This window comes from Bidens hawaiensis, unplaced genomic scaffold (genome assembly GCF_021521415.1).
Source record: "Bidens hawaiensis isolate Kalapana, Puna unplaced genomic scaffold, B.hawaiensis_p1.1 tig00044652_1, whole genome shotgun sequence".
NCBI lineage: Eukaryota > Viridiplantae > Streptophyta > Magnoliopsida > Asterales > Asteraceae > Bidens > Bidens hawaiensis.
In genome coordinates this window covers 136,246-143,562 of record NW_027497919.1, presented here as the reverse complement: position 1 = coordinate 143,562, position 7,317 = coordinate 136,246, and the positions used below count along the sequence as shown (strand labels likewise).

At 33.5% G+C, this 7,317-nt stretch overlaps 2 pseudogenes across 1 annotated transcript; one reads left to right on the top strand and one right to left on the bottom strand.

Annotated features, from left to right (window-relative positions):
- The first annotated feature begins 351 nt into the window (after positions 1-351).
- Positions 352-726, top strand: LOC143595080 (mitochondrial outer membrane protein porin of 36 kDa pseudogene; annotated as a pseudogene).
- Positions 727-1,394: 668 nt separating this feature from the next.
- LOC143595082 (serine/threonine-protein kinase PBL34-like) lies at positions 1,395-5,483 on the bottom strand (annotated as a pseudogene). The gene is made up of 6 exons (XR_013146460.1): positions 4,992-5,483; positions 3,732-4,066; positions 2,625-2,760; positions 2,393-2,529; positions 2,186-2,309; positions 1,395-2,081 (listed from the first exon to the last, which is right to left on the bottom strand). The product of XR_013146460.1 is annotated as a serine/threonine-protein kinase PBL34-like (transcript).
- Between the last annotated feature and the right edge of the window lie 1,834 nt (positions 5,484-7,317).

Genomic DNA, 7,317 nt, shown 5'->3' with positions numbered 1-7,317 from the left:
CCAAACAAAAACTGACGGTTTAGTTTTTTTATTTCCGTAATAAGCGATTTTTTTTGTTCAAGGTAACTCAAAAACCGAAGTAACCAAACGCACAAACACAAATCGACGACATGGTTTTATTATTTTTTTTGTTAAAACCAAACTTTCTGTTTGGTTTTGCATGCAATTAAAACAGAAAACCGAACTGAAATTTATGAATTTTAATTTTGAATTTTACTTTGTAAAATTTAATAAATACTGTAAACCCAAATAATTTTACAATCAATTAATCATTAACTAACAAAAAGATTTAGGCTGAAGTTCATTATTTTGGGCCAATTTTTATTTTTGGCCCAAAAATTTCAAACCCAAATGGCAAAAACCGAAACCGAGCGTATTTCAGAAACTCAACAACCGATAAAGCTCTGCAATTGTTACAGGAACGATAAAGCTGACACTCTAACCGCTTCCTACTACCACACGGTTAGCCCATTAACCAACACAGCAGTCGGTGCAGAGTTGACCCACGGATTCTCAAGCAACGAGAACTCCCTAACAATCGGGACACAGCATTCACTTGACCCATTGACCACGGTCAAGGCTCGGGTCAACAATTCTGGCATTGCAAGCGCTCTTTTGCAGCATGAATGGCGCCCAAAATCTATCTTCACTATCTCGGGTGAGGTGGACACTAGGGCCATTGAGAAGAGTGCAAAGGTTGGGCTGGCTTTAGCTTTAAAGCCTTGAACAGTAACACAACATTTGGTATGATTTTGGTACAAGAGAACTAATAAAATGGGCTGATGTTCCCATTATATATTTTCAAGTTTCTAAATGACGTTTGTCTTGCAAAAATTTTTATTGCTGTTGTAAGCAGATGCTTTTGAATTGAGTTGATAAAAGGGTTTCTCAAGTTCATGTCTTTGGTTCCTAATCATTCTTTTTATTTTATTGAGATTATTTTTAACACTAATCGGCCTAGTTATAGTATATCTCAAGGTGGAGCTTATATAAACCAAATGTGCTAACTAGGTTGTCAAACGTATGTAGACTATTAAAGAGACTTTGTAAACAAGATTTGCAGTTGATCATCAGACTTTATGTATATAATTGTAATGAATCATCACTAAACTTAGATTGGAAAATGACGATGAACACAATGGCAGCAGTAGTGTAATCATCACATTCGCCTAGAAAGCCATTTGAATGACAATTAAGTTCTCGGTGTGTCACATTCCGCTGGTTGTCGTGTTGGTGGCAAATCAATAATTTTTTTATCAATGGGGTAAATAAGTTACATTCATTAGAAGGTATAATTTGACTAGATAACCGCCTATATATACATAGCTGAGGCAAAAAAAGATAGAAAAAAGGGCATGGCAGCAACAAAGGTTTCTGTCATCATTTGTAGCAGAAATTTCTTTTGAATCAATTTCACAGCTCCTCATAAATTACACTGCCATGATGAACTGATGATCACTCTAAATTCATCACAACATAAAATCCCACATCTGTTTCTGTTGTTTCTTATACTGCCTTTGACAATTACAACTAAATTTTAGAAAGATAATAATAATACTAGGAAAAAACCATCCTCTATTGCTTTTCATTCGGCTTTGGTGAGTTTCGAACCAACTGCTGGTGAAAAGGTGATGCACGCGTGCTGCTTGATATCGAGAGGCTTCTTGGGTGCTGCGAGCCGTTTCTTGAAAACGATCCGTTACGCCCATTTGGGCTTGCCCCGACCCGTTCAGATTGGATGGTCTGAAAATAATATGATGAGCTTGCCATATCTTTTAGGGCTGGCAATGGCTTTAAAGATTCAACAACTTCACTCATTAGTGGTCTGACTTTTGGGTCCCGGCTCAGGCAACGAGCTGCTAACTGGGCCGCCTTTTGGGCTCCCTTTATAGAGAAATGGGCCTCAAGTCGTGGGTCTATTAGCTTATAAAACCTCCTCCTTTCTCCTAAATGCGGACGGGCCCATTCAACAAGATTGTGCTCACCGTTTGGTCGGTTCTTGTCCATTGACCTTCTCCCAGTCAACATTTCAAGTAAAACAACTCCAAAACTATATACATCACTCTTCGCAGTTAGATGCCCTGCATATATTAGTCAAAAGTCAAAAAGTCAAAGATTAAAAGTCAAACCTGTCATTTAATAATCATACAAGAAACACAAAAGCTCAAAGGTCAAAACATCAAACCTGTCATTACATACTCCGGCGCTGCATAACCGTACGTACCATGACTCTAGTGGATACGTGAGTTTTTATCACCCTCGGGTGCATCTTTAGCAAGACCAAAATCTGAAAGCTTTGCATTATATTCCTAGAAATATAAACCATTAGTAAGACAAACTTTAAAGCAAAGTCAACAAAAGTCAAACATTTGACTAGTCTTATGTCACATACCGCGTCTAACAAAATGTTGGAGGTTTTGAAATCGCGATAAATCACGGGCCGTTTTGCTTCTTCGTGAAGAAACGCAAGGCCCTTTGCGGCCCCGAGTGCGATTTTCATCCGGATGGACCATGGAAGAGGCAAAGACCCTACAAAACACAAATTAAGAGCATCATTAACATTTTGATTTGATTTAAGGTGACGTGTATATAATAATAAAATGTCAATCATCAATTCATCATACTTCTGAACAAATGATTCTCCAAGCTCCCTCGAGGCATGAACTCATAAGCTAACAACCTTTGATCATCTTCAATGCAGTAACCAATTAACTTAACTAAATTTGGATGAATTAAATCACCTAAATAATTTACTTCCGCCTGAAATAAAATCATATTTCAAATAAAACTACGTCGCATGATAACAAATACCATTTTGACCAATTTAGACGGATCTATTTGGGTTATGTTTCATTTAAACGGGTTAAAATCATTTAATTCAAATAATAAGATTGCTATTGAAATAAAATAACTTGATGCAAAATTTAGCTTTTTTTATGACAAGAAATGTTTGTGGTCAACACAACCCAGCCAATTTTGGCCCGTTACAAAAACAACCCATTTTCATGAGAATCCGTTTTGACCCGCTACCAAACTTTCATATAGCACCTCTACTAATACAAAAATATACAAGTAAAAAGAAATGGAAACTTTACATTTTCTCAAGATATTTATTATAGTACCATTTTTGACCAAATTACTTGTAAACGAGTCAATTTGGGTTGCATTTCATCTAAACAGGCAAATATCAGTTTGTTCAAGAAAAGAGATTGCTATTGAAATAAGATTAATTGACACAAAATTTAGCTTTTTTATGACAAGAAATGCTTGTGGTCAAAAACAACCCTGCCTGTTTTGGCCTGTTACAAAATAACCCATTTTCATGGGAACACATTTTGACCCGTTACCAAACTTTATTATAGTACCTCTAATGATACGGAAAATATGTAAAAGGAAATGAAAACTAAACATTATACTAAAAATATTTACTTATAGCACCATTTTAAAAATTTACTTATAAACGGGGGTCCATTCGGGTTATAATTCATTTGAACGGGCCAAAATCATTTTATATAAGAAAATAGATTGTTGTGAAATAAAACAATTTGACTCAAAATTTAGCTTTTTCATCATGAGAATGTTTGTGGTCCAAAACAACCAAGCTTTTTTTGGTTCGTTATAAAAATAAGCTAATTACATGGGAACCCGTTTTGACCCTTTACCAAAATAATATAGTACCTCTAATAATACAAAAAAACTATAAGTAAAAGAAATGGATAGAAAATTCCAACCAGCCATTCTTTATGACCCTGAAGCCCGTCATGGTTTAACGTTTTGACTGCAACAGTGAGCCCGGTCCCCGGTTTGACCGGTGCAGTCCCGTTCTCTTCAATCCATCCTTTAAATACACAACCAAATCCTCCTTCACCGAGAAGACTTTCGGGTCTAAAATTTCGTGTTGCCATTTTTAAATCATTGAAAGCAAATTTTCTAAGACGAGAAGCGATCTTTAACTCATCTTCTAGTTTTTGAGTCGATGAATTGCTTCCGACTGTACTTGTGGTACTTGATGGTACTATTTGAGTTACCGGTTGATCTTTGCTTGTATCATTTGTTGATTTACTTTCTAATAAAAACAACAAAAATAAAGAAAAATGCGTTATTTGATTATATAATAAAGGGAAGCTTCACACAATAGTAACCAAGTGTAACACCAAATTCGCTGAAAGTTTTTTTTGTTCCTATAAAGTCAGTTAACTTTCATAAGGGGTTCAAATCTTGTATAACTTCTTTCATAAATGTTAATTTTTTGTTACTTTTTATTTAATTTAAGCAAGCCAAGTGAAGGCGTGAAGCGTATATAGATCTTCATTAAGATTTAGTGATTACTTTTTTCAAGCAACTTGAAGTATGAGGTAATAGTGAAGAAAATGAATCCACTAATTAATAACCAAGTTTCATAACTGTTCAATCCAAGTCAAATTGAAGCAAAATTATCACTAAATGTTTATCAAGATTCGCATATGTTTCATGCCTCACTTTATATGAAAAGAAAAAATTAACATTTATAAAAAGCTTAACTGAGACCAGAACAACTAATGAAAGTTGAGTAACATTTATAAAAATTAACAATTGCAAAACTTAATTACTATTCTATACAGTTACCACTTTAAAGGATTGTATCTTATCGTCATTTTATCTGATAATTTCTCAAAAACAAGCAATTCTCCTAACTGGTAAACATTTGACTATAATATAAAGGTTATCATTTGTTTCAAAAGGCACATCCAAACAACCCCAAAATGCAAAGTTTTAATCACAATATAATTGTGCTTTGACATAAAATCGATCAATTATTCAACATAGCATCATCATCATCATAACCAATCACCAAATCCCAATTCACCTAAAAAAACCCTAAATTCTGTAACAAACTTGGATGTAAACTATCAACCCTAATTCAAAATTCTCCAAACAACATTAGAAAAAAAAAACAATTTACATTCTTGCATAAAGAAATAAAAAGATTTTAAGGGAATAACTGAATTTACCACAGTGAGTACTGATACCACTGATTGAAGTATCAACTTTAGATCTTGAAGAAAAACAGCTGCCACTTAACTTCCACCTGCTCCAACATCCACTTGGACTCTTTTGCCCCTCTTCATCTGCACCAATTTCATCACTCTTTTCATTTTTATTATTCTTCTTCTTCATATTCTTAACCATTGATTTTCCAACATGCCAAGATTCCACCCCCTTTTCATCACCAGATTTCATCTTTCAAAACAAACCCTAGAAAAACCCCCAAATTTCAAGAAAATCAAGAATCAGATGTAATAATCAAAACCCATATGAACCCTTATCCAAGATTGGATTTTGATCAAAACCCTAATACCCAATTGGAAGATTTCACGGAAAAATGACACAAATTTGGGAAAATTGATGTTTTGCAACAGTAAATAAGAGATTTAGATCACACCCATATGATGATTCAAAGAGAGAGAGAGAGAGAGAGAGAGAGTGTGTGTGCAAGTTGTATTGGATAATAATCTTGGTTCAAAAGTACTGCTTTGAAAAGATAAAAGAAGTCTCAAATTCTCCACAAAAGAATGACCAGTTCAATCTTCCCAATAAAAAAAATATTAAAAAGAGAATAATATCATTACTTTAGTTTTATGTTTTATGTTTAGTAACAGTATCAACCCTTAACCAGGCGTAACATAACAAACATGTGGTTTGATACAAGGGTGTTTTTCGGGTAATTTTCTCGGGTTATTTGTGTTTGGGCTCAAAGGAATTGATCCAAATAAGATCAAGTTGTTCTATTAAACGGGTGGAGTAAATATCGGTCGGGTTTTGGGTTTAACAAGTAAAACAACAATATTTAACTTGTCTAGAACAAGAACTAAACATGTGATATATCATCGGGCATCATATTAAAACTAACACAAATCTAAAACAGAAACAACGTTGACAGCGGGTTCGATAATATCCTCGTTATCTTTCGTTAATATAAATGTTTCCATATCACATCTAAAGCATATCTAATAAAACTATAAGCTTAAACAGTGAATATACAATCTCGTACTAGATCTTAACCAGTGAATCCTCCACCCCCCCCCCCCCCACCCCACGGTTTAATAGGTTTTTTAATTTACCTTTATTTTATCAAGACAATTGTATATTTTCCCATATAAACACTTCTTAATTGCATATTTACCTAACATAAAACATTATTTTCTCTTGTAAACCTTCTTAACTATTAACTCAATGGAAACTATTTAATCGCATAATTTTAACTTTTTTTACATATATACTCATGTTGATTTTGGTGTTTTTTTACTTGTTTCTTGTGTTCTAAAAATTTAAAAAAAATTGTTCTTTGCTAATTAGGTTTTTTTTTTCTTTTGGTGTTTTCACGTATAGTTTTTTTTCACTAACTTTTATCTTTCGTAACTTAACTAATTTGTATTTTTTTTCCAAGATAGTTTTTTCACTCTTATTATTTATGATTGTTTTTACTATAAAAGGTTGTGATAGACGAAAAATAATTGAAAAACGCAATATATATTAAAAATATATATTAAAAAATAATTGAAAAACGTAAAATGCATTAGAAAAAAATGCAAAAAAACTAATATGCGTTTAATCAAATTGTCATTTGTATTTTGTTAATTGTTAATCATACTGAAATGGATTATTACTGTTATATCATCTATCACACTTTACCATGAGCCTGGAAGTTTCAAAGTCAAATTGGTATCAAATATAAGTAGCGGGATATTATTGATAAAAGTAAGTTACAATATTTGCACTATGTATTTAAGTCAATGTGTAACTACATAACTATCTTATCGTTGTCACTACGGTAGTCCCGTGTTAGGTTCTACCAATCTTCTTGGCATCTAATAATTGTTCATGTTCGACATACGTCTCTATCCTTAGTCATACTCATTACAATGTTATAATCCAAATTGCTGTCCTCAATGTACCTGAATACATGCTAAAAGTGTCAACTAAAAAGTTGGTGAGTTTGTGAGTTAAGTTCACATACACGTAATAAAGTTAGTTACTATCCTCAATCCCTGATTATAAAAGTTAGTTTATAAAAGTTTGCTATCATTACAATGTTATAATCCAAATTGCTATCCTCAATACAAAGTTTGCGTGTATGTAAGTATGAAGCATGGTCACAACAATCAAGTCCACAATCAATCCCGCATTCGATCATAAGTCTTCGCTCGACTTGCAATCGAACGACACCAGTCCCTGATTATCTCTACCAAGAAATAGTCCAAACGTTTAGGTCATATGTCGCAACAACCCGTAGACCTCGGTGTGGTTTAACCTAACTTTGGTCATTGTGTGTGGAGG